The sequence below is a fragment of the Sciurus carolinensis genome, chromosome 8 (assembly GCF_902686445.1).
Source record: "Sciurus carolinensis chromosome 8, mSciCar1.2, whole genome shotgun sequence".
NCBI lineage: Eukaryota > Metazoa > Chordata > Mammalia > Rodentia > Sciuridae > Sciurus > Sciurus carolinensis.
Window position 1 is genome coordinate 106678689 of NC_062220.1, and position 14416 is coordinate 106693104.

The 14416-nt window shown below is 36.0% G+C and overlaps 1 pseudogene; it reads left to right on the forward strand.

Annotated features, from left to right (window-relative positions):
* The first annotated feature begins 1091 nt into the window (after positions 1–1091).
* LOC124991385 (28S rRNA (cytosine-C(5))-methyltransferase-like) lies at positions 1092–7580 on the forward strand (annotated as a pseudogene).
* Positions 7581–14416: the final 6836 nt, after the last annotated feature.

The window sequence follows — 14416 nt, forward strand, 5'->3', positions numbered from 1 at the left end:
TAGAAGTATTTTCTTATTTCCTTTGCAATTCCTTCTTTGATGTACAGCTGACTAATTAATATGTGTTATATGCAAAAAGCTACAGGTAACGTTACCTTAATAATGGTAGAAATCTGGATAATAAAATCACATTTCCTGAGCCCATTCGAGAATTAAACTGAAATTATAACCAAGTAAAATAACTACTAAAGAAGGACAAGATTCTCCAAGAGAAGGTAGGAAGTAAACATTAGCCTCAGAAACACAACTATGAAACTGACAACTAATTTCTTACCAAAAAATACAGAAGTAAGAAAATAATGGAATAATATGCTTTGTATTCTGCAGAAAAAAAGAAACTGACAGTCTAGAGTTCTGGAGCCAGTGAAATATTCTTTTAAGTTAAATATATAATAAAAATAATGCCAGATAAAATGTAAAAAAGAATGTATTGCCAGCAGGCCTGTCTTTAAAGGAGTATGTGAGTGTTCCGTAAAGAGTGTAATGACCTCCGAAGATTGATCCACAGAAATAACTGAAAGGAAAGAGAGTACCAAAATACGTAAAAAAGTTGGCAGCTATAAATTGCCATTGTGGACATTTTAATGCATATAGAATTAGATATGCAGGCAAGAATACTGCATTCCCAAAAATGGGAAAGGAGTGAATAGGGTTTAAGTCTTCTAAAATTCCAGCTTGATAAAAGTATACCAAAGATGCAATTTGTGGTCTCTAGTGAACAATAAAATAATAGAGAATTGTTATATAATTAGCATGTTAATAGGTAACAAGTAAATATTTTATTATTTCAAAAGAAAATAGAAACACAGAGACAATGAATCATAAAATAATTTATCCTAACCAAAAACAAAAAGCCCAATTAAAAATCATACAGTGAACAAAATTGGCATTCCAGTGGAATATTTATATTGTTCAACTTAATTTTTAAAAAATGAACATATATGCTGTCACCAGAGATGCAGTTTATGATGTTAAAAAGTTTGGAAATAAAATATCATGGTGCTATATTATAAAGCACTATCTAAAAGAAAGCTGGAGTAGCCATACCCATATTATATTTCTGAGTAGAATAAAACATTGACATCGTGGAGATGTTGTGGATATTCTCTTTGGAACAAAGCAAGTGTTTGGGATATTATCTGGCAACCAGTAAAGTCTCAGTAAGTGTTATTCATTTTTTTAAAAATACACTGTTCCCTTTCACAATGTTCAGAAATATAGATTCAATTATATCAGTGAAAATTCTAAATGCAACAATGTATTTTATTTTAAATAGAATATTTGTATTTCAGCAGAAATAAGTAATATAAGAGAAAAATATAACTAAAATATAACTAAATAATCTTCAAAATGTAGATAATACGCAGTAGTTTGACAGATTTCAGATCAAAACATCAACAAAAAGTATGAAATGGTCAAGTTCCCTTATTCTAAGACAAAGATTCTCAGATACTATTTTCTAAAATTTATATAAGTGGGATATTCAAAGGCCCTTTAGATGAGGAGGATATTCTGATGATTTACCCTGGGAGCTTCTGACAGACAGGGAGCTGATTGGTCCCACAGAGACCAGGTCAATAGTGTTCCCAGCATTCCTCTAGAGAGTGGGCACATGAGTTTATGCTGTCTGTTGTCAAAACAGGCTCAGGAAGCACCTCCTTATGTGCCTGATAACGCAGAATCTTTCCAAAGAGCTCAGTTGAAACTAGGCTCCCTATGAAAAAAAAAAAAATTCCTTCCTCACACTATTTATAAAAATAAACTAAAAATTAATTAGAGGTTTAAACCTAAGACCTGAAAGCATAACAATTTTAGGAAAAATATTAGAAAAGTGCTCTATGACACTAGTTTTGGAAATAATTATTTTGAGGGCATGACACAAAACCACAGGGTTAAAAGCAAAAATAGACAAAGCAGGAATATATCCAATGAAAAAAGTGTCGACATGGCAAAGTGTATTAGTTACCTTTATATTGCTCTGACTAAAACACATGGCACAGACAATATAAAGGAAGAAGAACTTATTTGGGCTCGAGGTTTCAGTCCATGATTAGTTGGCTTCATTGCTTTGGGCCTAAAGTGAGGCAGAACATCATGGTAGAAGGACATGGCAGACGAAAGCTGCTGAATTCATAGCAGCCAGGAAGCAGAGCACACCTACAGTGACATACTCCCTCCACTCATGCCCACTCGCCTACTATTTCTAACACATCTCAGTAGTCCATTCAAATTTTAAGTCCATGAAATGCATTAATCCACTGATGATATTACAACCCTCATAAATCAATCACTTCCTAAAAGTTCCACCTCTGAGTATTGCTGCATTTGGGACCAAGCCTTTAACACTAAAGCCTTTTGGGGAACATTCCTGATCCAAACTATAATACAAAGAAAGAAATCAGCAATTCAAAATTATTAAGTTGTATATGAAAGTTTTCTGTAGTTTGATAAGCATTCTTAAACAATTCATTGGAACTCTTGGTTAGATAATTTAGAGATTTTTATTTCTTTGTGATTAGTTATTAGAAAATTGAATTTCTCTTGTGGTGACATGCTTCTTATTTCCTTTCATTGATGTCTCCACATTTGTTAGAGAAGTTATCTTTCCAGACTTTCTAGACTTGAAATTTTTTTTCTTTTTTTCTTTTCTTTTTTTTTTTTTGGTGATAGGCTCTGAAGAGCCCATGCAGATAAATGCACTAGTGTTGGTTAGGTTGGGTATTGTTACTGCTCATTTGGATACAGGAGTATAGTCTCCATATAACTTTGTTGGTTGAGATAAGCAGCAGAGAGATTTCAGGGGTCCTTAGTGGCCAAAGCTTTGGGTTTATGCACAGCAGTGAGAGCTGTTGGGTTCTTCACGGACAAGTGTTGTTGCAATTTTCCTGAATTTTTTTCTCACATAGGGGAATCTGTGCAAAGAGAATCATTCTTATCACCTTGTCTCACTCATGGGCACACGTAAGTGGTGTTAGAACTGACATTTGCTTCACTATGTATTTGGTGTGTCCATGGAGCTAAGCACCATGAAACAGTTACACGTGGATAGACCAAGGAAGTAATGGCACCAATCTCCTTGGTTCAAGTGCCTATGCTGCCACATTGATAATGGTAATGTAAGGTCCAGGGGAACACAGAAGAGCCCCAGAACCAGAATCTAGGACATGGGCATGTTCCGGGACCCTAGTATTCTGTATATCACTGAATGAACCCATTTGCTACATCAGTGGCCCTATTTTCTGCAGTGAAGGTATTCATAGAGCAGCCACAGTTCAAGAGTCAGGAATGTGCATAAGAAAAAGCAATTCCAGGATTCCGGATGTACACTAACTCACTATGGCATTGGACCAGAGAACTAAGACACTTCAGTGGATGGCATTAAGAACTAATAATATTGGCTTGACTCCAGGAATTGGGGTGGGCTAGCCATTAGTAGCAATGGTTCTAGGTCTGAGGTGAGGTATTGAACACACATAGTGTGGCATGAAGTCTGGACTATGCCATACATGGAGTAGCCTTTACTCCAGATTCTGGGGTATGCAGGCAGTTGGGGTGATGGTGACCACAATTACAACAATTTATCCTTTTTGGTAAAAGAGTAGGTAACATGTTCCCCTTCAAGGGGTTCATGCTAGCAATGACTGTTGGTTATCTCAGTTGCAAAAGTTACCAGTGTCCTCTGTAGAGAAGACCGCTGGAGACAATGGTGGCATCTTCCATGTGGCTAATACCGACAGCCCATAACCTTCTTTGTTCCCAGGTGTGCCATTCTCCCAGATGATGCCATCAGTAGAGTTAGTCTCAATGTTTTTTTTTCTACTGTGTTACAGCAAGTTCTTAATTGAAAAGATCAGCCAGCCCCCTCCAAGGCTATTTTAATTCATGGATACCTATCTAATTGTTATTTGGGAGGGATGTTCTATTGTTTCCTCTTCTCTTATCGTGAAAATGCCATTAGTCTACTTAAAGATTATTAAAATAACAAAATTGAGAAAGGAAAACATTTTTAAAAAATAAGGTACATTTAAAAAAATTTCATTTATCCTCTAAAACTTCATCAGAACATTCTAATCATCAAATACTAACAGGAGAGTTGTTTTGGAAAAGTGCTGATAAAAGCATTCATGCAGAGCCTGACAACTATTGCACAGTTGCATGAGTGTAGACTTGGGCCTGGAATGTGTGTCTACAAAGAAATAAGAAACTCTCAGCCTGATGTTTTGTTTAGGGATATCTTTCCTTGATGTAGGCTCAATTTCTATTTCTCTGCTCTTTTTAATTATGTTCATCGTACAATATTATACACTATCTAGTGGAGACCCCACTTATCTATTTCTTCTTGACTGAAAGTGAACAGGTCCTTTGCCCTCAGCACTGAAGGGTACCATATAGACCATTTTCCCGCACTGGCTAGCAGTTGAAGTTGACTGACCCTTAGGAGACCAACACTTCCTACTGAAGTTGATGTTTCTCTGTCTTGTCTGTATATGAGCAAAACATTGTTCTGTCTAGTGTCTAAATAAGTCACCTCTTACCTAGTGTCACCAATACCTGCAAACTATTCAGTGAGTTGACATTCTGGGACTGCCACTCCAAGGGTAGGCAACATGTGTCACCTGCTTGACAGAAACCTTCCCAAAGCATTTGAAAGTGTTTAATATAATCCAATAGCCATATCTGGTTAAAAGAATAAATTGTAACTGAAGTCAAATTTTGTTTGCACATATAACAACAAATGCATAAACACATATTACCAAATCAAATCCAGAGAATATATCAACATAAAGTAGTGTTTAGATATGAAAAGAAAACATTGCATACCAGATGACCTCTTAATATCATCCACTGTCTTCAAAGTAGAATGAAATTTAAAAACATGATAATCCCTAAAGAGGAACAAAAATAAGAAATGTTGAAGAGTCACATTACTCAATTTTAAGACACTATATAGCTACTGCAATTGAGAAAGTGCTACATTTCAGAGGTTAGACAAATAGATCAACAGTACAGAAAAGAGAAAGCAGGAATAAACCTACATAAAGAGGGTCAACTGATTTTTGACAGAGACACTAAACTAAATCAGTGACAAACAGTCTTTTCAAAATTGTGTTGGAGTAATTGGACATTCACCAAAAAACTAAAACATTCCTCACACTAATCCTTGTTACCTACACTTTACATAAAGGTAACTCAAAATATACCACAAATTAAAACTATAGATTTGAATTAAATCCATATTATTTTAGAAGAATATACAGTATTAAATATTTGTAACAGGTTAGGTGAAGATTTCTTAAGCATGACATCATAGGCATAATTCATAAAAGAAAAAATGATAAATTCAATTTCATCAAAATTAAAAACCTTTATTTAGCAAAAGATTCTATTTAGAAGATGGGCAAATTATCAACTTGGAAAATGTTGGTAAACCACATATTAATCAAAGAATTTGTATTCTTAATATGTACATATCCCTCTAAAATAAATGATAAGAAAATGAACCACCAATTAGAAAACCAACAAGATTTAAATTTTTCTTTTTAAATGAGTGCATGTTTGTGTGGTACTGGGGATCAAACCCAGGGCAAGGACTCTGGCACTGAGATAAATCCTCAGTCCAAACCTTTTGATAAGCACTTTACCAAAGAATATGTACAAAAACATATCCAAAGCATGGAACAATGATAAATTTCATTAGTAATAAGGAATTAAAAATGATAAACATAAGATACCTTGATCAACGTATGAAAATGAAAACTATACTTTGAGAAGTCAAAAGCTAGGGAAGACATGGAGAAACTGATTCTTTTATGCATTGCTGGTAATAATGCAAAGTATAGTGTCACATCAACCAGCAACTACCACCATTGCTGAATATTTATTCTAGATAAATAAAAACTGACTTTGAATAAAAGTTATACACAAATGCTCTTATACACAAGCTTTATTTGAAGTAACACCAAATTGCAATCAGCTCAAAAATCTTCAGTGAGTGAATGGATTAAAATAATATTCTCATCAAGGGACTGGTGTACCCCAGCAGGTTCCAGGTAGCGGCGCCCGGCACAGGGGAGGTGGGCACCCTGGCCAGGGACCGCGGGTGGAAGAAGGCGGCCTGCGGGTGCCTGCGGTGCTAGCGGTGCCCCTGCGCCCAGCCCAGCGTGTCCTCTGCCCGCAGATCTTGAAGCCGCGGTTCGCGCTGGTGTGCTACGCCGCGGTGCTGGACGCCTTTATAGCTGGCGCTGGCATTCTCAGCGCCTGAGAAACTGCTGCTGCACCTGGCCAGGGTGTTAATGTATGAGTTGTTGCTGGGAAAGGACTTTCGAGGAGGTGGGGGCCGATGCAAGCCTCTACTGGGCCGGCACCAAGAGAGGCTGAAGGCTGAGTTGGCGAGGCTCAAGGTACAGCAGGGTGTGAGCTGAAATGAAGATTTGTTGGAAGTGGGATCCAGGCCTGGCCCAATCTCACAGGTGCCTCGATTTGTGCGTGTGAACACTCTCAAGCCGGCTCTGATGATACAAATTGATTATTTCAAGAGGCAAGTTTTCTCCTACCAGGGTTGGGCTTCCAGCCTGGAGAACTTGAGGGCCCTTAAGAGGATGCACTTTCTTCTGGATCCCTTGGTGCCCGAGCTGCTTGTGTTTCCTGCCCAAACAGATTTGCATGAACATCCTCTGTAGCATGCAGGTCACCTCATCCTACAAGAAAAGGCCAGCTGCCTCCCAACCATGCTGCTGGCTCTGCCACCAGGTTCTTATGTCATTGATGCATGTACTGCCCCAGGCAATAAGACCAGTCACTTGGCAGCTCTTCTTAAGAACCAGGGGAAGATCTTTGCCTTTGACCTGGATGCCAAGCGGCTGGCATCAATGGCCACTCTGCTGGCCTGGGCTGGTGTCTCTGCTGTGAGTTAGCTGAGGTCAATTTCCTGGCAGTTTCGCCCACGGACCAGCGTTACGATCGTGTCCAATATATCTTGCTGGGTTCTTCCTGTAGTGGCTCTGCTATGCTGAGCAGGTAGCTGGAGGAGCATGGGCCAGGCACATCTAGCAAGGAGCGCTTGCGTGCCCTGGCAGGGTTCCAGCAACAAGCACTGTGCCACGCACTCTCTTTCCCCTCCCCGAAGTGCCTTATCTACTCCACTTGCTCCCTTTGCCAAGAGGAGAATGAAGATGTGGTTCGGGATGCCCTGCAGCAGAACACAGGTCCTTCAGGTTAGCTCCCATCCTGCCCTCCTGGCCCCGCAGGGGCCTCAGCACTTCCCCAAGGGCTGAACATTGCCTTGGGGCCTCCCCCGAGAACCTGAGGGCCCTTAAGAGGATAACTTTCTTCTGGCCAAACAGATTTGCATGAACATTCTCTGTACCATGCAGGTCACCTTCTTCATTGTTGTGTTTGAACCGGCAGAGGTGCCAAGTTCAGCCTCACAGGCGGCAGCTCTGGTGCCAGAACTTGCACCCAGCCCAGCCCCAAAGAGAAAAAGAGACTGCGAAAGCCTGCACCTGCCGTGTGGGCTACAGGTGCGCCAGCTGATCCTGCTCCTGGGAAATGCAGCTGGCCAGGCAGCATGTGGACTTTGAAAGTCTGTTACTGCCATAGTCCTGCTCCTCCAACTGGAAAGTCAAGAGTGGAGGTGCAGTTAGTCCTTTGGGTCCCTCCCCTGGTTGCCTACGTATATAAAAGGCAGAACAGTCTGATTGATAGGTCATACATTGTCTTCCTCGTGTATCTTTATCAAAATTCCTTAATACAGCTTGGAGATTAGGTAGAAGTGATAAATCAGAACATTTAAAGATGAAGAACATAAGTATATACCAAATTTTATTGCCTAAAGTAAAACATTGGAAGAATGCAGTATGCTCACTGATGGTAAGCTAGGATTACAAAATATTTTCAGGCATCTTGTATTTACATTCTCTACCAGCCTAAAGAGTAAGCCAACTAGCAAAAATCAGATTAAAGGGGCAGCTATGATATTGGAGACTTAATGCTTGCAGACAGTGACCATTAAAAACTAGGGTAATGAGCACAGTCTCAAAGGCAGGAGATAAAAGCAAGGTAGATGTTAGGTTTTAACAATGTGTTTATGAAATATTTGAGTTGTGGCTAGAAGGTTGGTTGAAAGCAAGCAGTCCAGAACCCTACTAAGTTTGCTGGCAGCTTTCTGTGACTATTCAACTCTTAAGCTGGTTCTTTAACCCCAGAGCTCACACCATCAAGCTGTACAGAACCCAAAATCCTATGCTCTCCCGTGTTTCAGATGTGGCTATGAGATCATAAAGCAATGAAAACTTATATTCTTTTTTTTTTTTTTTTATTGTGGTGCTGGGGATCGAACCCAGGGCCTTGTGCATGAGAGGCAAGCACTCTACCAACTGAGCTATATTCCCAGTCCTGAAAACTTAGATTCTTATCACTCTTCCTGTCATTGGACCCCGTGTGAAATGTGATGTCTTGAGAAGCTGAGGTAACAAAGATAAGAAAAAAATCCAGCATTCTGAGTCTAGGAGGATGAAAGAACTTAGACACCGGTAGCCAGTGATTACAGGGAGTTACTAGAGATCCCTGAATGCTCATGTGCAAACATCACTCATATTTAATTCAACATCAGGTACTTCACTGCTGGAGAAAAACAAAACAAAACAAACCAAATGACCTCTTTACTGACACATCTCATGCTCATGCAATAGTTGTTTTAGCACATTAAATAGCAAGAAGACTAACCACCATTTTTTTACTGTTACAGAAAGCATGAATTGAAGAACAGTCTTTGAAAGTGATTTTACCATTAGAGAAAATGGCGTCGTATAATATTTTAACCCAATTTCATGATTAAATTTTGTTTCTGAACTGAAAAGCGTTGTAATTTGTGAACAAACAGGGACTTTGAGCTCAAGCAAGTTTGGTTCTTACTTCAGTAATGCAGTTTAGTAATTCAGTCATTCTGACAGAGAGTCACTTGGCTTGCTCCATAGTTTTGTTGTCTTTAAATTTTTGAAAATACTTACTTTATACAGTTTCTGTGAGGAGTAAAATACATGTGGTCATATAGTGCAGATCCACTAAATATTGCATCATGGGTATATGCTAAAATTAGAATCTATGAAACAAAGTTAGTTTGCCTCAAATTAAATATTCCATTATATCCAGAGAACTTTCTACCTCTGCCTACTTCTTTAGTTATTTAACTTTTTGTCTTCTCCTATTTAATATTCAGAAAAGTCTTGGAGTGGTGTCATTATTATTTCTAGGTTATTTGGTGCAATTGAAGAATTAAGAGGTTAAATAATTTTGCAGTGTCATAGAGCTAATAAGAGAGCCAGAATTTCAATCCAAAAACCATTTTTTCCTACCAAATATTAAATTTATACATTCATTCAAAATCAACCTAAATGCTAAAGAACATCTTAGCACTATACATTTAGTTGAAATATGTGGTTTTTACTATCCTATTGTATTCATTTTTTATAGTAAGATTCCAAATTTTGTGGTATCCAGATAAGGTAGGGCAAACCTGACTTAGCAAAAATTACTCCTTAGTTTTTTCCATGGTCTGTGAATTCCTCACTTGACACAATTTCTTGCCCCTTGTTGCATTTATTTCTAAGATGTAATACTTAAAGCCCATGTCTCTGAACATACTCAGAAGTACATCTTAGAGATGCTCTAAGAGTACAAAATGAGTTGGTCAAATGAATCAATAACAATAGAAATTCAGTTTGAAATAAGAAAAAAAAAAGAATGAAGACAGTATGGAGGAGAAAAGTAAAAAGTATGGCGGTCAGGATTGAAGCAACCAGAAGATGGATAATTAAATGAAGGCTCTTCAAAGAAAACCTTTGAAGACACTTAGTAATAAGGTTATTTCAAATCCATGTAGCATGATATTTGAATTTATTAGGCAAGAGAAAACAAGTTCAAGAAATTGTACTAATATTTTTATTCTTCACTATCTTCACTAACTTTTGAAATAGTTTCAGAAATATCCTTTTTGCCCCCATAATTTCCACTTTGTATACACTAAAGATTGAAACTTGCCACCAAAACAGTGTTGAGACCTGGTGAATCTCAAAGCAGAGTGTATTTCATTGATTTAAAAAGAAATGAAGTATTGAAAATTGATAGGAAAATTATCATATCTTAATCTTTTTTTTTCCTACCTAAGAACAGCAATTGCTTTATCTTCTTTTATTTGTCAAGCATAACTTTTTACTCATAGCCATTTTATAATTTTAGCATGAAGAAGAATCAGCAGTCTTCATATGCATCATTTTTTAAAATTCATCTCTAAGTCTTCAAAGTTCTACTCCATATAATTATATGTGCATAAGGGCTAAAAAAGTAGAAGAATACATTTATAGAATAATGGGCACAACCTCTCCTCTGTATCTCCTTTAAGTCAGTAATGTTGATATTTTCCCCTTTGCATCATCAGATTTTCACAGAATGCTTGTAACTTGTGGAAACATTTTTTTTTAAATGTTAGTTTAAAAATTGGAATTTACTGTGTGAGTCCCTGAGCTGACAATCTGGAACCAGAGAGTGGAGGTACATAGCAACTAGGGGAGTAGCAGCTGTGCACTAGCACCTCTGGAGGGATCAAAAGTAAAAGAATCATGGACATTTTCTAAACGTCTAAAATCCTAATGAAAACCAAAACCAAGATTCAACAAGAATATTCTTTACCTTGGCATGATTTAAGTCTAAATAACTCTAATATCAATTTTGATCATATATAATACTCTTTATTTTGATTGTCACTTATTACCCTAATAGCCAACATTGTACCTACAACCTATTTGAATGTATGCTTTAAAAAAAAATAATGGGAATCATTATATTTGCTCCTCTCCACCCATATTCTCCCTCTCACACTGTCATTACCTGAAATACTTTCCATCCATCTTTTTCTCCTTTACCTTGATCTGTATCATTCTATTCTGTTTTCTTTTCTCTTTTGTTGTTCACACTCTTTTTACCATCTTTTTTACTCCCCATTTCAGCCCTCCTATAATATTATGGCAAATGTACTATTTAATAACTAATTCTCCAACCCATTTCAGAAACTTACTACAAGTTCATACCAGTATTAGAGGAACTGTGGAGAACCATATCTACAATTTTTTCACTTTTCATAAGGTTGAATAATATGTGACTAGACTCTAAAGTGAAAGTAGTAAATGGGGCTCAGTGGCATCTCCCAAAGTGGACCTGATATTGGAATCAACAGAGGTCACAAACTGAGTTAAACTATCAATACTAGGATATTCACTCAACTCAGGACTCATACAAGAGAGAAGTTCAAAAAGTCATTCCTTGCTTAAAAGAAGAAGCAATAACCATCCCAATAGTTCGTTAGCTATACAAGCAATATGAGAAAACAAGGGAATAAACCACGTCAAATTGCCCATAATGCTTTGACAACTGACTCCTTCACGCCACAGTGTTGTAAAATGTCAGAGAAAGAATTTAGAAAGGTCATTGTTAAAATGGTCAATGAGCTAAATAAAGATGTAAGGAGTGAAATTATAGAGAATATACAGGAAGTAAAATATCACTTCAATAAAGAGATAGAGATTCTGGAAAAGAACCAAAAGGAAATCCTGGAAAGGAAAGACTCAACAAATCACTTTTAAAATTCAATGAAAAGCATCACCAAAAGATTAGTGTACTTTGAAGAAAAATTTTCAGATCTCAAAAACAAAATATATAATCTTAACATAGCATTGATCATAAAGAAAACAGGTTAAGGGACCTTGGCCATAATATTCACAAAATCTGAAATAACATTCACAAAATCTGATATAACATTAAGAGATCAAATTTAAGAATCATTGGAATAGATGAAGGCACTGAACTACAAAATAAAGAGTTGCACAATATTTTCCATGAAATAATATTAGAAAATCTTCCAACCTAGCGATGAGATGGAAATTCAAATACAATAGACCTATACGACTCTTTATATACAAAGTCACAATAGATCTAATCCATGACAAATTATAATGAAAATGCCTAACATACAGAATAAAAATAGAATTCTAAAAGCTGCAAAAGAAAAATTTGACTGGTCACATTTAGGAATAAACCAATTCAGATTTCAATTGACTTTTCAACCCAGACAGATCCTAAAAGCCAGGAGGACTTGGAATACTATATGCCAAGTTTTGAAAGAAAATGATGAATGTCAACCAAGATAATTATACCCAGAAAGATTACAGTCAAGAATTGAAAATAAAATTAAAAACTTACATGATAAAAAGAAACTAAAGGAATTTATACTCATAACTCTATATTAATACACACATACTCAATGAAATAATTCATGAAGAATAAATGAGAAATAAAAATTAAAACCAACATAAGGATCAGATCATTACACTAGAAGAATAGTCAATTAAAAGAGAATCAAGTGTACATTAAACATCAGAAACATTTCAAAATGGTAGGAAAAAAATATCTCTCTATAGTAATATTGAATGTAAGGGTCTGAAATCTGTGATCAAAAGACATACATTGGCAGAAGGATTAAAAAAACAAGACCCAACAATATATTGTTTGCAAGAGATTCACTTTACAGACCAGGATATTTACAGACTGAATGGGAAAGGATGGGAAGATGTACCATGTAACTGGAAAACAAGCAAGGATAGTCATTCTCATATCAGAAGAAGTCCACTTCAAGTCACAATTAATTAGAAGAGACAAAAAAATTATCACTTCATTTTGGTTAAGGGAATCATCCAACAACAAGTTATAGTGATTGTAAATATCTAGGCCACAAACAATCATGCATTTGCTTACATAAATCAAACTCTTCTCTTCTCAATATTAAAAGTCAAGTAGCATTTGCATATCAGAGAATAGAGTTACCTTATATTAGTTAGAGGGGAGTGAAGGGAGGGGAAGAGGAATGGGGGTAGGAATGATAATAGAGTGAAACAGACATTATTACTTCATGTACATATATGACTGCATGATTGATGTGATTCTATAATATGTATAATCAGAAAAATGAGAGATTACATTCCATTTATGTATGATCTATAAAAATGCATAAATACATTCTACTGCCATGTACAACAAATTAGAACAAATAAAATATTAATTAAAAAAAGTTAAGTAGACCAAAATACAATAATACTGGGGACTACTTGAGAGATCATCCAGACATAAACTAAGTAAAGATTCTTTGAATTTAAAAAATACTATTAACCAAATGTACCTAACAGACATCTAGAGAAATGTTTTTTATCAGTGGCTGATTTCACCTTCTTCTCAGCAGTGCATGGAATATTTTCTAAAAGAGATCATATTCTAGGTCACAAAATCAGTCTTAGCAAATATAAAGAGATAAAGATAATTCCTTGCATTACATTAAATCATAATGGAGTAAATTAGAATTCAAAGACAAGATAAGAAAAAACACTCAAATACAGGAAGACTAAGCAATACATTTTTGAATAATGAATAGATAGAAGAACAAAATCAGGGTAGAAATTTTAAAAATCTTACAAATAATTGAGAATAGTGATATAACATATCAAAATCTCTGGGATGATATGAAGGCAGTTCTAAGACAAAATGTATGGTACTGAGTTCATACATTAAAAATTAGATGCCAAATAATTAACATTATACCTCAAGGCCTTATAACCAGAACAAACCAAAACCAAAGTTAGTAGAAGACATGAACTAATTAAAAGCAGATCTGAAATAAATGAATAAAAAATAAAAACTAATACAAAATAAAAACCAATATCAATGAAACAAAGAGTTGGTTTTTGAAAGGATAAATAATATTGATAAACCACTAGTTAAAGTAACCAAAATAAAGAAAAGAATCAAACAAATCAAATTAGAATTCAAACAGGAAATATCACTATAGACAACACTGAAATCAAGAGGATCTTCAGAAATGAATTTGAAAGCTTTTACTCGAACAAACTAGAAAATCTTGTTGATAGTGATATATTCCCAGATATAGATGATCTAGCCAAATTGAACCATGAGGATATAGAAAATATAAACCAATCAATATCAAGTAATGAAATTGAAGCAGCTATTAAACATCTTTCAACAAAGTAAAATCCAGGACAAGATGAATTCTCAGCTGAGTTCTACCAGACCTTTAAATAAGAATACAAATCCACCTCAAATTCTTCCATGAAATAGAAAAGGATGGACCACTACAAAATTCATTCTGAGAAATCGGTATTACCCTGTTACCAAAATCACATACATATCAAAGAATGAAAACTTCAGGCCAACAGGGCATGGTGGTTCATTCCTGTAATCCCAGTGGATTGGGAAGCTGAGGCAGGAGGATTGCTATGCAAAGCCTTTCTCAGCAAGTTAATGAGGCCCTAAGCAACTTAGCAAGATCCTATCTCTGAATAAAATACATTTATAAAAG